General features: G+C 36.6%; 1 non-coding gene across 1 annotated transcript; it reads left to right on the top strand.

Moving 5' to 3' along the window:
* Positions 1 to 8,400: 8,400 nt before the first annotated feature.
* Positions 8,401 to 8,504, top strand: LOC123324972. The gene has a single exon (XR_006540147.1). It is a non-coding gene; the product is annotated as a U6 spliceosomal RNA (small nuclear RNA).
* The last annotated feature ends 14,777 nt before the right edge of the window (positions 8,505 to 23,281 follow it).

The raw sequence follows: 23,281 nt of genomic DNA, 5'->3' as shown, positions 1-23,281 counted from the left end.
TACAACTTGCTAAGTCAAATGTAACAACCTATTATATAAGGGAAATTATTGCATGTCCTGTTTAAAAAAAAAAAACAACAGAAACATGACTTTGCTATGATTTGGGCCACATCCCACAGAGTTCATGGATCCACCCTTTATCAAATAATCAGTTGAGGCTGCAAGTCGGGCAAGAATTCATATTGTAGGAAATTCCCATTTACTTTTAGGCTGGGATGAGAACCCAGGATTTATTTCCCAATCCAGAGTCCCTCTCCTGACACTTTGATAGAAGGAACAATAATTTCCTAATATAACCCTGAAAGCAGAGAAATCATCAGAAACGGAAAAAAAAAATCCCTCCTTCTGTCCTTCTGTAGAAAACAAATAATCCTCTACATCATCCTATACTGCATGTGCGATAAGGGGCTCTGTCCTCTCTTGTATCGTGTTTGGTATTCATGCAATCCTTCTCCTCCTCCAGTCCACCTAATCTTATGAAACATAATTCTTTTCTCTCATCCTCCTCCCTACACAAACTAAATTCCTGATTCTCCTGAAGTATGTGCAAACTACTACACTAACCATCTCTTAAAGCAAGAATCATACTTCAACCTAAAACAGCAATTGGACAAGTGTGTTACTATTTTATATTATGAGCTTGGTTTTAGCACCTTTTATGACAAAAATGTTGATTTCTTCCCCGTTATAAAGTGGCTGTGGCACTCTGTGGTGGCATGCTACAAACACAAGTTCATGGCAAGTTCAGAGGAAAGGAATGTTCAAAGAAAACTGAACCCAAGGCATTGTGGGTAGTGATATGGAAAGTTGACAAAACAATGTGATAAACAATGGGGGGAAAAAGAAATAATTAAGTGTTCTGAAGCCCTGTATCAGCATTTTATGCATTGTTAACTTTTTTTTAGGAAACTGTTTTATTGTGTGTGGTTTCATGGAGAGATACTAATCCAGTCTGTTGAAACACCCTTCTGCATGTATAATGATTATAAAACTCTTCTTTTTTTTAATAAAAAGAAAATGGGCAAATATGTCTGCCTGAGATAAGGCTTTCTGAACAAAAATATAATACATGGAAATCCTTTCTTGAAGTGCTTTGTGGATTTAAGGAGGTAGGAAACTTAAAACAGTAGAGTTACAGTAAACATGAGGTCTAAACAAGGTGTCAAAAATTGAACTATATGCTGCAACAGGCAAAGCAAGAAGTAAAAGTCACAGAAAAAGGTAAATACTTTATAGATACAAAGGTACTTGTGGAAAACAATTTGAGCTGCTGAGATCTGTCAAAGAGATACATTTTGAATATTAGAAGGCAATCCTCCATCAATTATAGTTCAGTCTACATTTACTGTCTTGTTAGGTCCAATTCAATGTAGATGTTGTCCTTTTATTCACACTCATTTATTTAGTTTCTGGAATGATTTTAGGCACTAGGGATTTGTGAGTGGACAGAACACACAAAACACCCTGAACCCATGAACATTATATTCTAGTGAGCAGAGAATACAATAAACATAATAATTAAACATATGGTATATTAGAAGATGGTGCATACAAGGAGAAAAATATAGCAAAGAAGACAGATATATTGTCATAGCGTCAGGGAGGGGGAGGGGGGTCTTCTGTTTTAGAGTTTAAAAGTCATAAGAGGGGCACCTGGGTGGCTCAGTCGGTTAAGTGTCTGCCTTCGACGCAGGTCATGATCCCGGGGTCCTGGGATGGAGTCCCCCACTGGGCTCCCTGCTCAGCAGGGAGTCTGCTTTTCCCTCTCTCTCTACCTCTCCCCGCTACTCGGGCTCTCTCCCTCTCTCTCTCTCTTACTCTCTCTCTCTCTCAAATAAATAAAATATTTAAAAAAATAAAAGTCATGAGAGGAGAAATTAATGAGAAGGTCACAACTGATCAGACTTAAAGGAGGTAAGAGTGTAAGCATTCACTTAACTGAGGAGTGAGTGTGTGAGCAAACAGCAAATTCAAAGGTCCGGAGGTGGGAGCTGTCTCAGTAGGTTAGACAAATATGAAAAAAGCTAGTGTGGATGGATGGTGGGGAGGAAACAAGAGATGAGATGGTTCATAATGAGTTCAAGAGGTAACTAGGGAAGGGGAAAGGTCAGGGCATCATAGGTATTATAAGGACATTAGCTTTTATTCTGAGGGAGATGGGAAGCCATGGGAGTATTCTATAAAATGACATGATCTAAGATATCATATACTAACCACTTATTTCCAGAAGTACTTACAAGGTACAAGTTTTTTAAACTTTTTAATTTTATGGTATGTTTTTTAAAACATCTTTTAGGCCTCAAAACCTAGAATGATAAGATAGGACCAGGAAGTAAAGATAGAAGTAAGAATACTGTACATGGTTACTATGATATCACTTTGTTTCAATGAATACCTAAGATGCTACATGAATTCAGTGATTTTCATCACACCGTACTAAAAATCACTGACCAAATCCATGGTACCAGTCAATAAGTGTAATCTGCCTCAGTACCAGGCTCCTACAAAGAAAGAAGGGACATACATTGTTGATACCACTCAAGTGTCTGTTCATTTTGTTCAGCACATGTCAGATGTTAGAACAAGAATGAGTTGTCAGAGTTTTAGAGATGTTTGATAAAGAAGTACTAAGACTGGTTAGCTGGAAGAAGGATAATATCTCCTGGCAGGCCAAGCTGCACAATAATCAGTACTGACTCAAATCAGATGTTATTGTGCATTATCAATATAACAGGTTGAGACTTGAATTTCCTTTGTAGGAAAAACTGTTTTGAAAGAACAAGGAAAAGCAGGTTTTTCAACACCCATTCTAATATAGTGCTACATAAAATAGCTGCAAAAATGTCCTGCTTTCTTGTCAACTATGAATAAAGGACTTGATCAATAAATCCTTATATTATTATTACATATAATGCTAATATTCAGAAGTTTGAGAAGCTTCCAGAAACCTGCAGTCTTTAAACTAGTGTTTAACAAGGAGGTTGATGTGGGGGAGATGGGAGGAATTGAGCTAGTTCTGCATAGGAGGTTGTTGATATTTCAAGGTTCTCTAAGCCCATTTTATATTTAAATGCTAAATCCTTCCTGAAATGCCCACAGGATACTAGAAGAAGTAACTATTCTCTTTCAAATGGAGGAACAGGGGTCTTTGAAATCTAACCATTATGGTCTTAGCCAAATTAGTTAAAGAAGCATTTCAAAGTCCTGACAGAAGAAACTTATTCCTATTAAGCATTCAACTATATGCCAGTCACTGTATTTGTGTGTATGTGTGTGTGCTTGCATGTGTGTGTATGACTATCCCCACTCTATAGATGAAGAAACTGAAGGACATATTCAGGGTAGATACAGGAGATTAGGCAAGAATGGGAGTAACAACAATTCGAGGGTGAAATGGCACAGAAATAGAAAGTTAGCAATGGGATGTGAAATTTATACTAATTTACCTGTAGAAGATGCTGTTGTGTACCATTCACCCAACAACTAACGATCTTCCCTTCAGTTAGAAGCACTCACTGCCCCAGCTGCTTAGCAGCACTGAATGCTAACAACTCACAGCTGAGCCCCTCCCTGGGCACTGCCTCTGTTGAAGGACGCTGCCTCGCTGGAGGCTAAACTCCTCCCCAGGGGCAGCAAATGTCTACTGACTGCTAAATAAGGAGGTACAAAGGCCAGCCCCCTACCTCAACTCAGGACAGCTCCGAATGGCCAGCCCAGCTCTAGAGCTCCCCATAGGATTGGCTGCAGCCTCTGTTGCAACTGCATCTCAATTCAACCTCTCCATCTGCCCTTCCTGCTTCCCTCACCCCTCATAGGTACTGTTCCCAAGAGCACACAACAATAAACCTCATAGATGCAAATGTCAGAGGCTCAGAGCATGTTTCCAAAGGAAGCGGGCCAAAGACAACACCACAGCAAAAATAAATACTAGATGATAGGGTTTCCCACCATCAGAAAGAATTGAGATTGAAACGTAGTAACTGATTCTACTGGGTACCTCCATAGGCTAATGTTAGTTTCTAATGCAATTCCCATTATACCTGGAAGCAAGTCATAAGTACTCACGCTGTTACAAAGTGTTTATATTTAAGTTCGTTAAAACAATAATGAATCACTGACTTAAATGAGGAATTGCCAATTAGTGAGCGATTTTACAGGGACTATAAAGTGCTATATAGCTCATGTAAGCTATCTGGTGGTCAAATCTGCATGGTATCAAATATGTCTGATTAACTGCATATTTCTTAACATGGTGTTTGCTTGAGAAGCTTGTTAAATATTTTTTTAGTTATGTAATTGTGTATAAGCCCAAGGAGGCTAAACAGAAGTGGTAAAAAGAAAAATAAATTTTACAACAACAGACTACTGATCATGTAGATCCAAAGAGAGACTCTAAGACGGATTATTAAAGAAATGGCTTTTGAACATTAAGACCAGGAAATAAGGATCATAAAGAGTCAGAGTGGGTTAAAGTGGTAACACAAAGAATGTATCAGATACACCATATTTGGGTGTCAGTTAAGATACCTCATGATGATTTTGTTGAGGTCAAGACAGAGATATAAGCTGAAAAATAATATAAATAGCTGAGGTTAAAAAATGTTGAACAACTGCATCCAGAGAGAACTGCTCCCTTAACTGACAGTTGGAAGGAAAAATTTCGGTGGCTCTAAGTTTTGCCTCTATCTCTCCTATCTTGTCCTGATGATCTGCAAAGGAATGGGGGCACATAGGAAGGGCTTGTGTTTATAGGCTACAAGCCAAGTGTTGATGGAAACCGGGCTGGCTTTATTTTCTAAGGGGAAAATCACTATGACAGGCACAACATGCTATCTAAAGAAATACTATACAATCTTAATCAGAATGGTACAATACAATCCTATAGAGTCAATAGCATGAAGTAACAAAGTTATCACAACACAAAGGCTTTACAGATTATGGGGACCTCAAAGGTAAGTGTTACTCAGAAGCCATAACTGAGACTTTAGCAACCAACATTTAACAAATATATATTGAGCTTCTTACATGTGCCAGGAACTGCTTTATGCACTGGAGATAAAGCTGTGGACAAGAGATTACAAGACCCTGTTACATTCTAATTGTGGGAAAAGCAAAAGGATAATAAATGGCTAAAAAATTATTAAGAAAATATTCCATCATGATGATTCCTATAAAGAAAATAAAACATGGCACTATGATAGGGAGAAATTGAAGCTACCTTAGCTTGAATTCAAGAAAAGTCCTCCCTGAAAAGGTGTCATTTGAGCTAAGATTTGAATAGCAAGGAAAAATAAGTCATTTGAAGGTAAGAAGGAAGAACATTCCAGGCAAAAAGAACCAATGTTAAAAAAGCCTCACATAGACAAGCTTGGAAAGGATAGTCGTGTGGCTAAAACATACTGAGTGAGAGATATAAAGGTTAAGAGTGGAGATCAGAGACCTAAAGAAGAGTCAGATCATGTAAAGTTTTATGCATTGATACATGGAGGAGAGACATAACTGATTTGCTTGGAAAAATCACTCTGGCTGCTATTCAAAGAACCAAATACAGTGCAGATAGAGGTGGATAGAATGCAAGTTCAGAGACCATGTTAAGAAGCTATTGTTATACAAATAATACATTATATGTAAAAAAAAAAAGATTAAAAAATAAATAAATAAATAAATAAATTTTAAAAATTAAAAAAAAGATAATAGGAAGGGAAAAATGAAGGGGGGGAATTCGGAGGGGGAGACGAACCATGAGAGATTATGGACTCTGAGAAACAAACTGAGGGTTCTAGAGGGGAGGGGGGTGGGAGGATGGGTTAGCCTGGTGATGGGTATTAAAGAGGGCAGTACTGAATGGAGCACTGGGTGTTATATGCAAACAATGAATCATGGAACACTACATCAAAAACTAATGATGTAATGTATGGTGATTAACATAACAATAAAAAATAAATAAAAATAAATTTAAAAAACACTGGGTATCCAAAACACAAATACAAAGTATTTTAGAATGAAAGGGTTTTGTACTTAAACATTTAAATATGTGTAATTTTATCTTTATCTCATTAATTTAGGATTTTAATCATTTGTGAAATATGTATCATCTTCAATTTATATTAGCAAAGCTATCAATACTTCTAATTTATAAATAAATAATATAGCTATAAAAAAAAAGAAGCTATTGTTATTGGTAACGGAAGCTCCAAGAAGGTGAAATTTAACAAGGACAATCATAAGCCTTGTGTTTATACCCAACCCCCCCCCCAAAAAAACAATAGCATAGTATAAGTTAGGAGATTCATGAGTTACAGCAGCACAGATTTTAAAAGAACAGGGAAAAACAAAATGGTGGGGGTATGTCAAAGGAACATAGAGGCCAATAGGCAAAAGCTTCCATTGGCCAAAACTGGAACAATTTGAGCAATAAATAATATACTATTGAATTATAATCCAAAGTATCAGATAAATATCCATGAGTCCATACTTATATAAATAAATGAGTAGATAAATAAATGGGGGAAACTGACAAATCTCCCATATAGAATTCCAAATAATTTATGTAAATACTCAACCTTGAGGAGATGGAGTTTAACTCTTCACCTCTTGAGTGTGGGCTGCTCTTCCAAAGAGTACAATATAGAAAGAGAGAATAAAGTAACCTCACAATAGAGACACCATGGCCAGGTGATCAAAGGTTAGTGTCAGTGATAAGTCAAGTTGACAGTATGTGCCCTTGATATAATAAGATTGGCACTTCACCTTTGTGATCTTCCTCCCCAAAACCCATAACCCCAGTCCAACCATAAAAAAAAAAAAATAGACAACCACAAATTGAGAGACATTCTACAAAATGCCTGACTGTCAAGGTCATGGAAAACAAGGAAAATCTGAGAAACTGTTACAGTCCAGAAGAAAGTAATGAGACATGACAACTAAAAGTAATATGTATCCTGGATAAATCCCTAGAACAGAAAAGGGACATTTCTCTAAAAACTAAGGAAATCCAAATAAATTATAGAGTTAACAACAAAGTACCCAATGTTGGTTACTTAATTGTGCTGAACATATCAGAGTAATATAAAATGTAAACTGGGGGAACTGGATGGAGAATATGTCATGATCTGTACTATCTTTTAGCTTTATAATCTAAAACTATTATAAAGTTAAAGGTTATTTTATTTAAAAAAAAAAAAGCATAGGGACCTTGAACTGTTTCCCATCAACATAAGTATGGTATCTAAAAATTAGAAGCCAAAGACTTCCTCCACTCAGTCTTGTTGAAACAAAGCCATAGTACTATGGGGAACACAGTAATGCCAGGTGCCCTGCTTGGGGAGGAATGCAGAGAAATGCTCTAGAAACAGGAGTAACCAGAATGGACAGAGGACTTAAAGTCATGTCACATGAGAAATAACTAAAAGTACCGGGTATGCTTAACCGAGGAAACCAGAAAGGCACAATAGCTTTCTCAAAATACATGAGGGGTCATTATAAAGAGTGAGGATTGGACCCTCTTCTAAGTCTGAAACTGTAGCATTTGGTAAAAATGGAGGGAAGATTATGAGTGGAAAAATATCTATTCAAGAAAAGGAAGAACATTATAAACCTAGAATTGCCTGCCCTGGGAGGCAAACACATGCCCTTCCAATCCTGAGCATTCAGACTTCTGCTGGAAATACATTTGTCCAGAAGTCGTAGAGGAGATGGGTATTTGAACTCCAGAAGACTTTCTAGGTATTCACTACAAAAATGTAATGTCTTCCTGCTTCTCTACCGGCTCTTAATAAATGACAAGAAAACTGGTAGTACCCCAAACCAAGGTTACACTATAGTAATTTGTATACTCTAGTCACTTTTAATTTTTTATTAACAAATTTATTTATTTATTTTGCCTTGTAAAATGTCTTTTAAGGGGCACCTGGTGGCTCAGTCATTAAGCATCTGCCTTCAGTTCAGGTCATGATCCCAGGGTCCTGGGATCGAGCCCCGCATCAGGCTCCCTGCTCAGCAGGAAGCCTGCTTCTCCCTCTCCCGCTCCCCCTGCTTGTGTCCCTCTCTCGTTGTGTCTCTCTCTGTCAAATAAATAAATAAAATCTTTAAAAAAAAATGTCTTTTACTACGGGTAGGTAGACCTTCTCAACTCTGTTAGTGGAATAATGTGGATATCCCTATATCTCCAGCACAGACCTCACCCTCGAATTCAAGATTCACCTGTCCAATTGTTTATTTGACCTCTCTACTAGAATGCCTAATGCACATCTCCAACTTAATGTGTCCAGTACAAAACTTCTGATTTCCCACCTAAACCTCCCTCAGTCTCATCAACAAATACCACCAATCTACACCTAATTTCCTTCCATTTATCCCACACATCCATTTCATTAGCATGTCCTTAAACACCTGTATGTTTTGCTCTCTTTGGCAGCACATATACTGAAATTGGAACAATACAGAGATTAGCATGGCCGCTGTGCAAATAAGACACCCAAACTTGTAAAGTGTTCCATATTTTTTGTACAGTAACAGATGGTAGCTACTCTTGTAGTGAGCATAGCATAACATGTGAACTTGTTGAATCACTATGTTGTACACCTGAAACTAATGTAACACAGTATGCCAACTATACTTCAGTTTAAAAACGCTGTATGTTCATGTGTCAACTTCTCTCCATCTTAACTACCACCCCCAGTCCAAAGTAGTCCTACCTAGACTATTGCAATCACTTCTAACTGGTCCCCTACTTCTACTCTTTCCCCTTAAAATTTATTCACAAAGCAGCCAGAGATTATGGCCATGTGTGCGCATGCACATACACACAAACACACACACACACAGAGTCAAGCCCCTTCTTAAATTTTTAACCATGATGCTTAAAAAAAATTCTAACTCCTTACTCTGTGGTCTGGTTCTTGTCAATCTCTCTGAACTCTTCTTACCATTTTCCTCCTAGCCAATGCTCCAACCACATTAGCCTTTTCACTATTCCTCACAACCTCAAATTCATTTCTTCCTTAAGGATATTGGAACAGCTGTTCTCTCTGCCTAATATGTTATCCCCATGATCTTCAAATGTCTGGTCCCTTCTTGTTATTCTGAAATAGCCATTAAGGCACTCTTCACCACATTGGCCTATTTTCTCTCTCGGCATAGTACTTACACTAGTTGACATTGTCTTGTTGCCTTTTTTATGTTTGTGTTGCTTTTGTCTGCAAGTTGTCTGAGAACAGGAAGCTTGTATACCTTATTTACAGTTGTAGCCTCAGCACTCCAAACAGAGCTCTGAATATAATAAGCAGTCATAAATATTTGTTCAATGAGTAATTTTAATAATATGACTGAAGATGATATTCTGTCATAAGACTTGAAATTTTCCTCAAGTGAGCTTTTCTAATATTTGAAAAAAATAAAACGAATCTTCTAAAATATAATCAACCGTTAAGATTAACACGATAAATATCAAATGATGCTAATCTACCAATTTTTTCTACATTCCCCAAATTCACCTTTGCACATTCCGTTCTCTATGTGTATGTTTGCACTATTGCCTGACTGAAATAATTTCTCCTGGAATGTTCTCTAATGCCCAATATCATCTATGTAAATATAATAATCTGTGAAAATATCATCTATTTTTAGGACCCAATGCCAAATTCTACCTTCCCTCTGACACATTCTCTGATTAACATCTATCTTGTGTGCACCCAAAATACTTTGTTCTTTAATGACAAAACTTCTCAGTGAGAGGGCTGGGTATTAACAGATAAGAGTTTCTCAAAGTTTGTTCCCTAGAACACTAGGACTTGAGGCAATTTGTACAATCACATTAGCTTGGGAAACACTGCAAAATATATATACCTACTTTGGGGGATTCACAACACAGTAAAATTAAAGGATCTGGACAAAGTCCCATAGTGAGTAAGGTGTGGGATGCAACCTTCTGTAACTCAATTTTTGTTTTCCATTATTTGATTACAGAATCATCAATTTTAAAAAAAAAAGCAGATATCCATTAACATCTCACAGTAGATAGCCTGAGATACACCTGAATAATGGTTACAAGCATGGGTTTTGGAAGTTGCTAAGTTAGGGGACTTCAGTTTTAACCTGGCCTCTAACAATGATTAAAGGAGTGACTACGAGCAAGTAATTGATCTCTGGGCCCCCACCTTCCCATCTGAAATAGAGTTGAATAGGACTATCGCATAGGATAAGCATAAGGATTGAATAAGAGTGGCAGGGTGCCCAGGACCTAGCAGCCACTCTATAAATAGTAGCCACCATTTGATTAATAATTTTTTTATCACTGTTGTACCTCAGTAAAGTCAGGAATTTTTGGTGTTCACTTATGAATCTCCCACAAGACAAAACAGATACCATGCATAGAGACTTAAGGGTTTGCAAACTTTGGGCATGCTTTGGGCAGGGCAGCTGCCACAAGAATGCCAGCACCAGGTCTGAAATGCTCAGGCCTCACACCATCCCTATTGCCTTATTTAGGGCTTAATTCAAGATTTATGCTACCAGCCTTGTCTTCTGAGGCATTAGAGTTTACAACCCCTTATACGGAAGTCCTCAACTAATGTTTATTGAATTGCTTGATCTCAATGGATTCTGACTTCCTTCAATTCTCATCCACCAGAAATTCCACTCCACCTCAAAACAACACCTGAAAACTTTAACGTAGATCTCTTTCAAAAGAGTGACTCACTCAAGCAATGATTTATATATTTAAAACCTAAGTGAGGAAGAAGGTAAAATGTACAGCTAGAAAAATTCTCAAATCTGATGTGCACTTCTCCCAACTGGCCAACAAGTTAAGTCCATAGTGTTGAAGAAATTCAGAGAATAATAAAGAGGTCCCTTGGGACTGGCTGTTAGTGCCAACTCCCAGAAGGTAGGAGGCATTCTTACATGGAGGGGACTACAACTGATGACCTCCAGAGGGCCATTTCACCCTTGAGCTTCTATTAAATCATTGGAATTTAAAATAGAGCACTAAAAAGAACTTTAAGAGATCATCAAGGCCATTCCCCTGCCTGTTAGAATATTTTTATATCTCCAAGTTCAATGTTGAAGTGTGAAGGCTCAAGCTGCAAGAGAAATTGGTGGGTTAGAGGGCAGGAAAGCTTAGGGGGAGAAAAAAGAAAGGAAAAGAAAAATCTGAGGATAAAGGAATTTATGCCCTCCCAATTAACCTTACCAAGGACCTCAAAATTCCCAAGGCAACCTTGATTCTACCTTTCTTTCTTTTGTTTTCAAATATGGAATTTTCCCCAGGACTAATGTTAGAATTGAGCATATTCTTCCTTTGATTTATGAGAACATTCAGGGAATATAAGGTCATGAAAGTTACCAAACCAGCTGGCTTCAATGCAAAGTAATTAAATAGAAAGTCTTAAAAACTTAAAATCCTTACTAGACTTGTTTCAGAAGAATGTTACATTTATCTTCCTTTACATTTAAAGTACTCATTCTTATATTTTTAAAATATTTACTCTAGATTTACATGAACCTTCCCCTGATGACAGCAGTGGACCCTATTCAGAAAATCTATAAAAGAGTAGAAATTAGAGCATCTGTATTTGTGGTTAAACTACTAGTGAACAACATTTCAGGAAATACATGGTTACAGTAATTAGATAACCATAAATGCCTGTTAGTTCAGAAAAGCAAAGTTAAATGCTAGATTTTTTTTCCTAAAAAAAAACAAAAACAAAAAACAAACAAAAAGCCACTACAATGTGAAATAAGCAGAAACAAAAAACAAAAACAAACGACCCTAACTGATTTCTTAAAATGTTGAACAAAACTGCATACTTAAGTGGTTATGCTCTAACATGAAAGCAATCTACTCAGTGTAGCATTAAGATGTGGGTTTATAAGCTTCCCTGTATTAGGTAAAATGCCTATACCAAGAATTGTGCTATACTATTTATTTTTCAATTCCTTTGATACAATCCTTAAATTGTACTTAATAATACGTTATAGACCAGGGCCCACCCAGGGGCTTTCATGACCGCTCTATGCTAATACTGTCTTTAAGACAAGTCAGATCCTTTGAAAAGCCTCTCAGGTTCTAGATTTTATAATTCCTTTGTAGTATGCCTATTCAGATACACAGAGTTAGTAATTTTTCTAAGAAAAAGGATGTCTGAAACTACACTCTTGCAGGTGTAATCCTGAGAACACTCACACAAGTAAATCACTCCTACATCCAGCAGCTGGAAAACAGAGCCAATTTCTGGTAAATGGACATGATAGCCAATTAAAGGAAACCAAGTGGTAGCAAGCCTAGATGGTGAAACATGAGCCAATTTTCTGTGACTTTTGCTTGCGGAACCAAGCATGCTTTAATAGAGTGGCTTCAGGTGTTGATACTCTATCAATGTCTACATCTCTCTGATTGAGCGTGACATAATAGCTCTTTCCTTTTTGAAGGCCGAGTGTTTCCATTTTCTTGTATCCTATAGATATCCAAGAGCAAAGAGAGTTGCCACATTACATTTCTCCAAATAAAACCATAGGGTAGTCAAATTAATCTAATTATCTGTGACCCAATTTGATAATACTGCTAAAAGCAATGTTAGAAAGGACTTCTCTAGAGTATGCTCTTTGTTTTCTCATTCATTCTCTTTTCTAATAATTTGGTTGAGAAAATACCCTTTAACACTGAAAATGCACCTGCTTAGATATTTTATGCATAAACTTGAACTATGAAAATGTGTGCTCTATTTACTGGTATTTGGAAAATGTAATGATGAGACACTCAAAATTGTCATCAGTTTAATAAAGGTCTGAAAAATTCTAAAGATTGGTCCAGCATCATTTTCACATTCAACAATCCCACTCAAGGAGGTAATTCTCAGGTGACTAATAAAACAGGTTCAACTACTGGTTCAGCAAAGGTCAGATATATCACTTGCTTGGAGCTCTTTCTATGAAGTTGCACACAGTGAGTTTTCTACTTTCTTCTTTCTTTTCTCACTTTGATCCACTCTTGATACTATTCACTTTAGTTTCTGACTCACAGATAAAAACATGCAGCAGGATTTATGGTATTTTAGAAAATAATTTCATGTTCCATAAGTAACAGAGATGCATAATTCTTTATGGGAATCACTTCATTCCAATTTTTCCAATTATGAATTTACACTGAAACTCCATCTTTGGAAGCAAAAGACTCCAAAAACCTCTGTTGTTTCTTTTTTTTCTTTTCTTCTCCAGTGTACTATCATTCTGAATTTTTAATATTTATAATGAGAGCAAAATTATATGCTTGGAATGCACCCTTCAACATAATGGTATTACAACTAAATATTTATTTGAATTATGTTTATGGTAATAATAACTAATGTGGTTTTTTTTTCACGACATAGGTTAAAAGTCTGTAGCCTCTAATTTGACAGGAACTCTATTATCACTTTCTGCAAAATTAGACAGGAAAGAATATTAAGACATCTAAAATCTGACACAAATAGAAATCGCTTTCTCTCACTTTCCTTTTTTTTTTTTTAAACAAGAAAGATGATTATATGTTGCTTGACATTCCATTTTCAGGCCAACAAAGGGGATATAGAGGTTCACTCTTTATCTCTTCCACTGAATAAGACCCTTGCAAGAATGCGTTGGTATTTAATACACTGAACTTCTTTAGATGAAGATAAAGTTAGCTTTATCTTCTTGATGGTCTTATCCATTCAGTTCCCTGTGTTTCAACTAACATAAAAATATCTTCAAAAAAATAAAAAATCTTCACTGCAAGGTACCAGCCCGGAGGGCTAATCCACAGCACATCATCTGTGAAACATACCATCCTCATATTTGAAAAATGACCAACTAAAGATGAATAAACAGTACTGAGAGAGGAAGAATTTCCATACTCAAAGCTGGAACAGAATCTGAAGAAAAACACTTTTTAAAGTACCAAAGTAAAGGTTGGAGGGATGGGGTAACCAGGTGATGGGTATTTAAGGAGGGCATGTAATGTGATGAGCACTGGGTGTTATATGCAACTAATGAATCATTGAACACTACATCAAAAACTAATGATGTACTATATGTTGGCTAAATGAACATAATAAAATAAAATAAAATAAATAAAATAAAATAAAATACCAAAGTAGGGGTGCCTGGATGGCTCAGTCAGTTAAGCATCTGCCATCTGCTCAGGTCATGATCCTCAGATCCTGGGATTGAGCCCCTGAGCAGATAGCCTGCTTCTCCCTCTGCCCCTCACCCTGCTCATGCTCTTTCTCTCTCAAATAAATAAATAAAATCTTTAAAAGAAAATAAAGTACCAAAGTAGGCTGATTTTCTCAGTGATTTGTATAATGGCCTATTTGAACTTTTTAAAATGTCTCATACTGTACTTGAGCACTTTGGGTTTTGGTCACAATTACAAATGGAACTCCAAAAGCTGAGGCTATTTTCCATGATGCCTTTGGAGAAATTTGTATGAGAGATCTCTTAGAAATAGTACAAAAAGTCTATCCTCCTGCAAAATTCAGTGAAGACTTTATCAGAGTATTTTGATTAATTTAACTTCAGAAAATGTACACGCATGGCCTATGCTCAAAAGAACAACCCCCCCAATACACCTAGAGATTCCAAAGTTTAGCATTTCTTTTTTTTAATTTTTTAAAAGATTTATTTATTTGAGAGGGAGAAGGAGCACGAGCAGGGGGAGGGGCAGAGGGAGCCCCAAGCAGGCAGCCCAATGCAAGGTTTGATCCCAGGCCCCCAGTATCATGACCTGAGCCAATGGCAGAGGCCTAACTGAGCCACCCAGGCACCCCTAAAGTTTAGCATTTCCCCCAAAACATCTCTGAAAATGATAGCACTGCAGTAAAGACTGATATTCTGCTGAGTATAAGGCCATGACCCTGAGATGCTAGAAAACTAACCTCACGCAGTAGAGGCTGTGTCAAATGCCCCTCCAAGACTGAGGCACTCATTCTAGCTGCCAGGTGCTCTGGCTGCTGCTAATCTCTACGTGACTACTCCTCAGGACCTGCCCCCAGGGGAATGAGGGGGGCTGTCTTGCCCAGAGTCATGCCCCTAGAAAGGGTTTAGAGCGAAAGAGGCTGAGTACCCTTGCCTCAGTCACAAAAACTCTGAAGGACCATGCAGTGCCCAAGCTCTCCAGGGATCCACTGAGGCCTGAGTTATAACTTCATCTCAGTACAGCTCCTCCCGATGCCTGGTCCTGGGGCCTACTCCCTCATAGGTGTTGATCCCAAGAACATTCCCAATCTCCAACTTAGCACCTCAGGGAACCCAACCCAGGAAGCATTACAGTGAGAGGAGCTGGAGGGAAACCAAGCTATATTACAATTCAACATTACTCCTTTTGTAAAGGTAAAGAAACCTCAGCCAAGAACAATTAAATAATTTGCATGGAGTCAAGCGTCTAGTTAGTCCTGGTAGCAGCTCTTCTGCCTTTTCACTTAAAGGCGAGTATTCTTTTCATCATTAGAAATTGTTTTCCTCAGTGGACTTTAACTAGCCTTCACCTAACAAAATCACATTTGAGCTTACATCTGGCCAAGTAAAAGTTAATAGTTTACCTCTTTTTAGCCTCCCTCATGCCATATGATATTTCTAGAAACTCTACCAAGGAAGGAGAATCCTCCAAATGGGTTGGAGGGATTTAGGGGATCAAGATGGTTGAGGTGGAAACTAACTTTTTTCTGAATATCTACTGGCATCATCTAAGGAACTTTACATAACATTATCTTAATCTTCACAACTCAATGAAGGAATATTTCTTCTCTCATTTTACAAATGAAGGAACTGAGGTCCAGTTGGGTCATACGAGATTTGACTCTGAAGCCACTGATATGTCCATTCACCCCAGTGCGTCACTGGGACTGCAAATAAACGTGCTCTGTCCTCCCTTGTTCACCACATTTTCAAGTGTGAGGCCTTGGTTATAATTTACCTTCCTGATTGTGACAGTATAACTTCACTACATGATACACCTATTAACTTGACTCACTATAAATAAAAACCAACAATGCCACACTTTTCAGAATGTTGATTAGCATTTATGATTTCATATTGCCAAAATAAATAATTTATTTTGAGGGATTAGTAAAGCTAAGACATATTCTGACAGTGTTTTTCACCAGGATAAAAAAATTTACAATGACATCCCTTAACTAGGCACTTAAGAAATCATTTGGCAGTTTACTTTTTGCCAAATGCCATACATTGTTTTAATGTCAGATAGGAAGTAAAAGTTATTTATAGACTGAAATATAACACTATTAAAGCTCAATCTTATATGCAGCAACACATTCCAAATAGAGTTCTCAACACTACATTTTAAAGCGCAAATCACTGCATTCAATACCAGCATATGAATGTCTTCTTAATAGAGTACCAGATGTGTGACAAAGACTCCAAAAGGGGAGACAGCTGAAAGAAAAATCTAATAATGTCAATGATATATTTTTTACCTTAACCTAAAAATTAATTTTTGTGACTAAACTTTTATAACCTGTTTTTTCAATATCTGTGATTCGTAAGACACTGCTATCAACATGAGCCAGGTTAAATGTTGCTTTTAACAATGCTGAACTTTGACATTTTGGTTAATCTAAGTAATTTTTTAAAAGATTAGCATTTCTTATTTGGGTATATAGACACAACATTTTTTAGCCTTGTGGGACTGTTTCTTTCATAGGAAGATAAGCCTTGGGATAATTCTCTTTCTGGGGGAATTCTGGTATTTGTAGTTTTATGAGCACAACTAATTGTTACACTTTAGTTACAATAAGGTGGCTTCTGAATTCCTTAAATAAGAGGGTTTTAAAATCTGTGACAATTATTTAAATCTAAGAAAAAGATGTAAAACAATTTTTAACGTAAACTGATTGCCACCCTCAAAGTGGTAGGGCTGTCTCCCATGCTTGCATAAATACACAGAATGGCATATTTTATTTGTTTCTAATACACAGCATGACATCGTGAGGTCTATTAGCTAGTTTTATTTTATGTTAGGCTTAAAAATCAGTGGGCATTGCAGACACAGGAAGATGAGGTGAAATGAGAAGCAAGATATTAAAAGTGTTCTCTAAACTCAGAACACTACTTTCCATTTTATTCTGTAATGAAATAAATGTTAATTACTTCCTAAATAGAGTTACAAGATAAGATAAAAAATACAGGACACCCAAGTAAATTTGATTTTTTAAAGTGTGTCCCATGCAATATTTATATTGTGCATATGAATCACCTGAGTTTCTTGTTAAAATACGGGTTCTGATTCAACAGCCTGAAATGGCACCTCAGTATGTATTTTGATTTGCTAAATCTGCCAACCTATCTTAAAATTATCTTAAAAAGAAGGAAATGCTGAAGATAGTATTGGTAAATGTTCACTTGTAGACTGATAATTACAGTTAATGAATGGAATGACAAATCGGTTTTTATTTACATATTTGGCTCGGTGTCTTTAAAACCTCCAAATTAATAGTAAAAATAAAACCCTGAGGAAGGTTTTGAAAATATTTTTTACAACACGATCATCTCTCCATGTTTTCCCCATCTTCACAGGTCCATTATCTAATCAGTGGCTTTCACCCTTGGCTGAACATCAAAATCACCTGGAGAGCTTTTAAAAATCCTGATACCCAGCCACACTCTACTCAATTAAATATTAATCTCTGGGGTAGGATGGGACCCAGGAATAGATGTTTTAAATCTTCCCAGGTGATTCCAATGTTCACTAAGACTGAGAACCTGCCCTAGGTCCCTACTCTACAAAGTGTATAACCAACATCAGCCCCAGCTGGCAACTCATTAGCAACACAAAATCTCAGGCCCCACCCAGGCCTTCTGAATCAGAACTTGCATTTTAACAAGATATCCAGGTGACTCAGATGCACATTACAGTTTGACAAACAGTACTCTACATCATTTAGAGGTAACAAGTAAAGGCAGTCACATTATGACTTTCACTCTATTGTTAACTGGAATTCTAGAATATTCCAACACAGCAAAACTGGTCTAAATAGGTGCAGTTACTATAGCAGAGACCAAAAAAGTTGTCAGTACTTTCCTAATGCACATCACTTTATAGACTTCCAACAGAAATAACAGGAACTATCCAAACAGACATTGTATAGAATGCTGGAGGCAATTCCCAAAGGACACCATGCCTGATTCTGGCCAAAACCCCACAAACCAAGAAACCGAGATTTAAATAGCAATCATCGCTTCCTTTTTCCCCTAATCTCAATCCTAGTCAATAAAGCTACCTTTCTTCTTTTTTAAAGATTTTATTTATTTGACAGAGAGAGAGAGAGAGCAAGCACAGAAGCAGGGGTAGCAGCAGAGGGAGAGGGAGAAGCAGGCTCCCTGCAGATTCCAGGACCCTGGAATCATGACCTGAGCCAAAGGCAGACGCTTAACTGAGCCACCCAGGTGCCCCAATAAAGCTACCTTTCTTTAAAAAACATGAAATTACGATGCCCTAGTCAAGGTCCTTTGCCCCCAAAGTGCTGGCATATCTATAGTAATTGCTGACTCCTATGTTTTCCAGCCATGAATTCAAAGGTTTCTTGTATATGTTCCATCAAGTAACTGAGGGCTTCCCCCATCCAAATTATAGCATATTTAAAGAAACCTAACATGGTACCCTCCTAAATCCAGCAGAACCAAGCATTCATATCGAGGCTGAAATCTAAGTGCTATGATTTGACAAGCATCTGGAAGGCTTCCTATCAAACTGTCTTCCCCAGTTTGTTACCGGAGTTCTCCTAAGTTTCTTGTGTTAAATAATGTTCTCCTCTTCTCTAGCGAAATATAAATGCTGTACTCCTAAGGAAGTTAACAAGTTTAATTTCTCAAAGCTTAGTGTTGAATTAATTTATCAACTTTGTTGTTTTTGTTTTTGTTTTACCTAAAAGATAAGATTGATAAGTTCTGGGTTACTGATGGCATTAAAAGTCAGGGAAGGAAATAAAGAAAGCAGCAGGAAAAAAAAAAAAAAGGGCAGCAGAAAGAAGCAGTACAGGGTACCAAAGAGAAACTTTGTCTAATGCATCATTTTGCTTCCAACTTATCTTAATTAATACCTAAGGATAGCACTTCCAATCCATATAAGCAGAAATTAATGCTTCATATTTGTATAGTTTAATTCTGTCATTTATTTCTGATTCATTTAAACTATAAAATATTTCAAAAAGTAGGCAAATGCAGAGTTCATCTTAAAAAAGTTTTTAAGGGAAACCGAAGACAGTAATTTTTTGTTTTCATACATTAGATATTATAACTTCCAAAGCATGGAGCTGAAAAAAGAGAAAACTTGAGGTTATATAGAGTGTGCTTTTGAGTGAATAAAAACTTTTGAGCATAATTCTAGTTTTATTATATTTCATGAAGTGAGCAAGAGAAATTGTGTCTGCATCAATGTAGTGAAGGAGTTTCTCATCTCAAAAGCCTATCTGTATTGATATCAGAAAAGGGTAGGGGTGCCAAATGACAGCGGCTGGCCTGCCCTTTCACCTTCCTAACAGGGCTGGTGGCAGCGATGAAGCTTAATCAATGCAATGGAAGTGACATTCTGCAGTCAAATCAAATTAAAAGGAAATGAAAGGAAAATCTGAGGTCCAACCTAAAGGCTGTTCCTCTTACCACCGAGGTCATCTCCATGGCAACTAAATGCTACAAATGTGTAGACTAAATCCTTAACAAATCTGCAGAAAGCATGTCCAATTGAATATGATCGTGTCTGTCGCTGTACTTTATAGCTTTCTAAAAGCTTACATTAGAAGTAACAAAAACGACTTCAGCCAGCAAGTAGCAGGACAGCACAGTTAATCTGACCACTACTCAATGACAGAGGTGCTCAACTTCTGAAAGAATGAACTCTAAGCAAGTGGCGACTTGAAGACAGACCAAGTTAAGTGGATTAGGTTCAAACTGCAACGTTTTCTAGAATTGTTTTCACTTGGACTTATTCAGTTCAGAATCTCCCTGGACCCTGTAAAAGAATTTTCACATCATGAGGAATAATGTGTAGGAGGTTACCTCTGATCATGCCATTATCCCCTCTCAAGTACTCCCTCACACATGCGTCTTCCCCCCTTTTGGAGAATGCAGATGGGTTTCAGGGTTATGAGAAGGCAGCACTGTACTGACAAACTGCCACAGAGCAGCAGTGGTAATAGTTCTTCATGTAGTTTCCTCCACACAGACTCTTTCAGAAGACTTTAACTCATCCCTCTACGACTCTACGTATATTACTGTACCATGCAGCCAGTCCAAACTGACTTGGTAATTTGGAATTAATTTCTTGTTGTAGACCATATTTTGTTGAAGAATGTAAAATAGCATCACCAAACACCCTTCCCCTATAAGTGAACAACCATTAGAGTCTTGCTTTCCCAAGAGCAAGAATTTGCATGTATTCATGTATGTTTGGCTTGAGATCTGGGTGCCCTCTACTACATGCTAATATATTTACAGAAGGAAGAAAAAAGACAAATGTCTAGGTACACCAGGCTCACCCAGTGATACATACCGAATTCATTGTTCAAGCTATACAACAAGAAACATTACTTTGTGGGAGGATTTATTGCACAAAGTTTGGGGTGCTCTCCACTGGTCATTTAATTCATAAAAGTGGCCACTATGACCCTTAGAGTTAAGTAGTGATGCCGTCACTTTGCTCAAATGCATAAAACCATGGGTCATTATATTCTATCCCCATTAAAATAGCAATTCATACCAATTAATTTCTGGGAAGAAATTCCAGCTTTCTAAATGGTGGTTAAAATAGCAACAATGTTGCTAACTTAACAATAGTTCTCATAAGCATATCATAAATTATCATCTTTTTTTCAGTAGCACTAATTTACTTTGTTTGGGGTGGTATGTCTAGGAATTTTTCAAAATCTATGTAATAGTAATAATAAGACCTAATCTCCACTGAACACTTAATTTGGCAGTGATGATAGCCAAGAAAATAAAAGCCTGTTGTTCTTTGAGACATCTTGCTCCCATGTAGCACCAATGTTTTAAGGTTAGTAATACTACAAAGCAATTTTGTTTCATATTATCATCTCCATAAAATTATACTTCAGCTTAAAATTATGGAATATTCTCTGCTCTTGGAGACTTTAATCCCAGTTCAGTTATTAATTAATAGCATTCTGGGTTGCATCATTTTCTTCTCTCTTGCCAATATCTGCATCTGCAAAATGAAGTTTATTCTACTGGCCCTTCATAAGATTATCTGAGGATGCTATGATATATGTGGAAGAGCTCTGGAAACTATCCAACAATATACAAGATATATATCTCATCATGTTATTATATTGAAATAATATGTATTTATATATTATATGTATATGCTATTCTTTCAGAGACTATTTTTGTAATGTTAAGAATACAGCTAAATACCCATATTTACATTTTGGTAATATAGTAAGCCTGGACTTAATTGGAAAACTTCAGTTTTCCTAACTCTACACCTATTGTTCCTAGTAAAAATTAATCTTCATGTAGAAAGTCAGTGTATAGAATTTGATAGAAAATATAATAACCTAGATGAACACCTCACAATTTGCTTTCCCAAAATCATTAATTGGTATCATGTTATTTCCTTAGGATTTGCTTCTATTCCTAAAATCAGATGCTAAAAGAGAAAAAAAAGGCTTATTTAGGTCTTTGAACACTGAGTTCTAATAAGTTTTTATTGTATTAGACCTTTTTGATCACTTAAATGAGACAGAACAATATATTAAAGAGGATTCTGTCCCCAGTGTTATTTTCTCCTCTGACTACTTCATTATACATTTAGAGCCATATTTACATTTTTCCAAAGAAGACATACAGATGGCCAACAGGTATATGAAAAGGTGCTCAACATCATTAATCATCAGGGAAATGCAAATCAAAACCACAATGAGATATCACCTCACACCTGCTTGAATGACTATTATCAAAAAGACAAAAATTAACAAGAGTTGATAAGGATGTGGTTTTTTGTTTTGTTTTGTTTTAAGCTGAAGTTTCTGGAATTTTTTAAATACTTTATTTATTTATTTATTTGAGAGCTATATATGCACCCCTTGTTCATTGCAGCATTATTTACAATAGCCAAGATATGGAAGCAACCTAAGTTGGATCGATGGATGAAGAAACTGTGGCATATATCTTTAATGAAATATTATTCAGCCATAAACAAGAATGAAATCGTGCCATTTGCATCAACATAGATAAAACTTGAGGGCATTATGCTAAGTGAAATAAATCAGAGAAAAACAAATACCATATGATCTCACTTATATGTGAAATCTTAAAAAAAAACAACCCCACCCACTCACATAAACAGCAATAACAAAACGTGAGCTCATGGATACAGAGAACAGATTAGTGATTTCCAGAAAGGGGGGGCAGGGAGGAGGGAGAGGTGAGGAATGGGAGAAGGGAGTTAAAAAGTACAAAATTCCAGCTATAAAATAAATTAGTCATGGGGATATACAACATGATGACTATAGTTAATAATACGGTATTGTATATTTGAAACTTGCTAAAAGAGTTTATCGTAAAAGTTTTCATCACAAGAAAAATAAATTTGGTAACAATGTATGGTGATGGTTGTTAACTAGACTTACTGTGGTGATCATTTCACAAAAATATACAGAAATACTGAATCATGTTGTATACCTGAAACTAATATAATGTGTGTTAATTATATTTAAGTTAAAAATAATAATAAAGCCATATTTGTTTTCCCTTTAAAATTTTTGGCCCACCTTTATCCAAGAAAATTATTTGGGGTAATTGGAGATGTACAACTTACCACTTGTAGATTCTAAGTTTCAGTATTTCAATTGCTACTCTCCATGTACAGCTAAATTTGAAAACAAAGACAGGAAGCCCTGCCATAGATTATCACAAATCACACACTCAAGGAAACAGAATGACAAGATTTAAAAGTTACTGTGTCATATTTACTTTGGAAATTGCCATTATAACTGAAATAGGTTTGACAACACAGTTTTAAGCTCCTAAATGCTTAAGAGATTTTATCTAACTAATAAACTTGTGGCTTCATAAACCCACAAAGCTCCTGCGATACCATCTTTTCGAAAAGGGTGTGAGCTTGCCAGGTGTAAGGAAGCAGATGCAATCTACGGATTGGTGAACCGCAAAGTGTCTATCTATTTTCAGAGATTATAGGGATGGCGCTAGTGCCATTGGTTAAGATAGCAAATTGATTTCTTCAATAAACTAGTGCCCTCATTCACTCAGCACAATTTTCTAAAATTGCCCT

Source organism: Neomonachus schauinslandi, chromosome 5, assembly GCF_002201575.2.
Source record: "Neomonachus schauinslandi chromosome 5, ASM220157v2, whole genome shotgun sequence".
In the NCBI taxonomy this organism is placed as follows: Eukaryota; Metazoa; Chordata; class Mammalia; order Carnivora; family Phocidae; genus Neomonachus; species Neomonachus schauinslandi.
Note: the sequence above shows the minus strand (reverse complement) of the source record. Positions and strands in the feature narration are given on the sequence as shown.